Source organism: Silene latifolia, chromosome 1 (assembly GCF_048544455.1).
Source record: "Silene latifolia isolate original U9 population chromosome 1, ASM4854445v1, whole genome shotgun sequence".
Taxonomy (NCBI): domain Eukaryota; kingdom Viridiplantae; phylum Streptophyta; class Magnoliopsida; order Caryophyllales; family Caryophyllaceae; genus Silene; species Silene latifolia.
The window spans coordinates 69,205,486-69,209,700 of NC_133526.1; the positions used below are offsets into that span (position 1 = coordinate 69,205,486).

The 4,215-nt window shown below is 40.2% G+C and overlaps 1 non-coding gene across 1 annotated transcript; it reads left to right on the forward strand.

The window, feature by feature from the left end:
• The first annotated feature begins 3,324 nt into the window (after positions 1-3,324).
• On the forward strand, positions 3,325-3,432 carry LOC141619517 (small nucleolar RNA R71). The gene has a single exon (XR_012531729.1). It is a non-coding gene; the product is annotated as a small nucleolar RNA R71 (small nucleolar RNA).
• The last annotated feature ends 783 nt before the right edge of the window (positions 3,433-4,215 follow it).

Sequence of the window (4,215 nt, forward strand, 5' to 3'; positions counted from 1 at the left end):
TTTGTATTGGCATAATTGATTTTAGACGCATCCAAGGTTTTGCTAGCGTAGTAGATAGCATGGAGAACCTTGTCCTTTCTTTGTCCAAGCACGGCACCTACCACATAATCACTTGCATCACACATGAGCTCGAATAGCAAGTTCCAATCCGGCGATTGGATGATAGGTGCGGAGATCAAAGCCTTCTTGATCCTATTAAGAGACTCAAGACAATCATTAGTAAACACAAATGGAGCATCTATTAAAATAAGCTTCATAAGGGGTTTGTAAATCTTATAAAAGTCTTTGATAAATCGGTGGTAGAATCCTGCATGACCTAAGAAACTCCTTACACATTTGACATTTACCAGTGGTGGTAGTTGTTCAATAACTTGGACCCTAGCACGATCCACTTCAATTCCTCTTTCCGAGACAATGTGACCAAGTACCACTCCTTCATTTACCATGAAGTGGCACTTTTCCCAATTTAATACCAAGTCAACCTCTTCACAACGCTTCAAAACTTTAGACAAGTTAGCCAAACATGCATCAAATGAAGAACCATAAATGCTAAAGTTATCCATAAACACCTCCATGATAGATTCAATAAAGTCGGAAAAGATGCTTATCATGCAACGATGGAAAGTGGCGGGGGCACTACAAAGACCAAAGGGCATTCTACGGTAGGCAAAGGTACCATAGGGACATGTAAAGGTGGTCTTATCTTGGTCATCCGGATGAATGGGTATTTGAAAGAACCCAGAATAACCATCTAAGTAACAAAAGTACTTGTGCATGCCAACCTTTTCAACATTTGGTCAATAAAAGGAAAGGGGTAGTGGTCTTTCTTGGTGGCCAAATTCAACCTCATATAGTCAATACACATATGCCATCCCGTTACAATTCTAGTGGGAATAAGTCATTTTTTATCATTTTTTGACTACGGTGGTTCCTCCTTTCTTAGGAACCACTTTGACCGGACTAGCCCATTTAGAGTCGGAAATAGCATAAATGATTCCCGCATCTAACAATTTGATTACCTCCTTTTTAACCGCTCTTGTATTTTAGGATTTAGTCGTCTTTGACCTTGGACACATGGTTTATGATCTTCCTCAAGAGAAATTCTATGCATGCAAAATTCCGGGCTTATGCCCTTCAAATCATCATGTTTGTATCCAATGGCTTTCTGGTGTGTTTTTAAAACATGAAGCAATGAAGTTAATTGACTCTCACTCAAATGAGCACTAACTCTTACCAGACACATTTCCTCATTATCTAGAAAAGCATATTTCAAATTAGAGGGGAGGGGCTTAAGTTCGGGTTTTTGTACCTCAAGGTCTTGAGGAGTAGAAACCGAACCTACAAATTGTGAGCTTTCCTCCAATGATAGCTCTTCTCCATCAAATTCAAGCTCCAAAGCATCAATCTTCTTATTTCCAATCTCATCATCACCTGCAAATGATTCCAATTGCAAGAGTGCCTCCAAAGGATCTTTAGCCAAAGATCGATGTAGAGAGTCTTCTATGACAACATCAACAATATCCAAAATGTCAATAAAATAACAAGACAGTTCTAACATAGGACTCTTCATGGCACTATTTAAGTTGTATGTGACCTTATCATCACCCACTTCCAAGGTCAACTTACCATTCTTGACATCAATTACCACACCCGCGGTATATAGAAAGAGTCTTCCCAAAATGATTGGGATTTGGGTATCTTCGGCCATGTCAAGAACAATGAAATCAACCGGAATGAAAAACTTACCAACTTTCACGGGAACATCCTCCAAAACTCCCAAAGGGCGTTTTATATTACGATCCGCCATTTACAAAGTGACACTAGTACATTTTAAGACTCCCATGTTTAGCTTGTCACATATAGAATAAGGCATTACACTCACACTAGCACCCAAATTACATAAAGCTTTATCGATAGTATAGGTGCCAATAGTGCATGGAATGGAAAAGGTACCGGGATATTTTAACTTAGGAGGGGACTTATTTTGCAAAAGAGCACTACACTCAGCGGTGAATGCTATACTTTTAACATCATCAAAAGTCCGCTTCTTAGTTAAAATATCTTTCATGAACTTAGTGTAAGATGGAATTTGAGTAATTAATTCGGTAAAAGGAATGGTTACCTGCAAATTCTTCACGACTTCCATGAACTTACCGAATTGACTTTCCTTTTCATGCTTGGCAAATCGATGAGGGAAAGGCACTTTGACTTTTTCCGGCATTTTAACGTCAACATCTTTCTTTGGAAGAGCATCCTCCACATCTTTTACATTCTCAACCACAATGGGTTCATCCACTTTCTTTGGAATAGCTTCACCTTTCTTTTCATTAGGAGAAACCTCCAATTCAACAAGTACCTCCTCACTTTCTTTGGGCATGGGTGGCTCATAATATTTGGCACCACTTCTCAAGGTAATAGCATTGATAGTATCATGTGGTTGCTCAACTTGAGGTGGTAATTGACCCGTCTTCCTTTAAGAGCTAGATGAGGCTAGTTGAGCCATTTGATTCTCTAGCATTTTGATGGCGGCATTCTGAGCTTGATCACTCTTTTTTATTTGAGCCAACAATTCGGTTTGGGTCTTAGGCATTTGCGTCACCAAGGCTTCAAGTTTGCTTGCCCCTTGGTTATTTTGTTGGAAATTTGGAGATGGACCTTGAGTTGGTTGGAAATTTTGTCGAGGTGGCATTTGTTGTTGGTTTTGGCTTTGATTTTGATAGCTCGGTGGATAATTGAACTTTAGTTATGGTGGAATGTAAGAATTTTGTTGTTGAGGCACAATATTGTTCGGTGGTTGTTGGGGGCACAAAGTTATTTTGTGGTTGAGGATTTAGCATATTATTGCTTTTCTAAGACAGATTCGGGTGGAACTTTGTGTTGGGATTATAAGTATTGGAAAAAGTTCCCGGTGGAAATGAACTTTCTCTAAAGCTTTGAAAAGCATTTACCTCCTCAATAGTAGCTTGGCATAGAGCGGTGAAATATCCCGCACCTCCACATCCTTCACAAACAAGTATTTGACTAGTAGATGACATAGCATTGACTTGTTGAACAGATGAACTTACATTTTGGTTCGCCAATTGTTGTTAGAGCAAGGCAATTTGAGCCTTCAAAATGGAAGTATCGGAAGATTCGTCCTTACCCTTGATTGGTGCACTCCGGGAATTGACATATTGAACATCATGGATCGCCATGTATTAATTTGTAGCATGAGAAATATCGGTATCAATTTGATCAAACCGCGCATTGTTGGCAGGATCAAGAACTCGTCGGGACTCGGCACAACATCCATTGTAGAATGTTTTAGCAAGAAACCAAGGATCCAACCCATGATGTGGGCATTGTCTTTTCAAATCCTTGTATATCTTCCACGCTTCATAAAGGCTCTCTAGTGCTTGTTGGCGGAACCCCGTGATTTGGCTTCTTAAAGTTTGAGTTTTCTCCGATGGAAAATACTTTTGGTAGAAAGCATGAGCCAAAGTCTCCCAATTGGTGATCCCCATGGCTTCTCTATCAAGGCTATTGATCCAGAGCTTAGCCTTGTCCTTCAATGAGAAAGGGAAGAGTATCTCCCTTATTTGAGCTTGTGTGACTCCCATTTGCCTAATCATGGAGCAATAGTCACAAAAATTTTGAACATGCAAATTGGGATCCTCCAAAGGACTTCCCCCAAATTGCCTCATCTCCACAAGGTAATGAAAGACGGTTTGATCTCGAAATCTGCGGCTCCTATTTGGGTAGTAGTGATACCCCTTCGAAGCATGACCGCGGTGGGCTTGGAATGATCGGAAAGCTTCACCATCTTTTTGATTGGAAATGGTGGTGGCGGTGGAGATGATGAACTAGAACCTTCTTCCTCATCACGGATTGGGTAATTGGTATAAGTGCGACCCAAACCTCCGGGACTAGAAGATGCGTCAAGCTCCTTGAAATAATTGAGTCGGCTATGGAACGTTCTCTCGGGCTCCGGATCAAAGGGAATCATTTCTCTGGTACAAGAGGACCTAGGCATAAGACACCAATCTTCAATAAACTTGTAAGTAACGATCTTAAGGAACAAGTGTTCCTTAAGACAAAAGAAAAAAAGATAGAAATCAACAATTCTAAACTCAATAAAACCATGCTCCCCGGCAACGGCACCAAAATTTGATAGGATGTCGTAACCTAATCAAAGATACCCTAAACTTAGCTAACAAATTAATGTAGTAAAGTAGG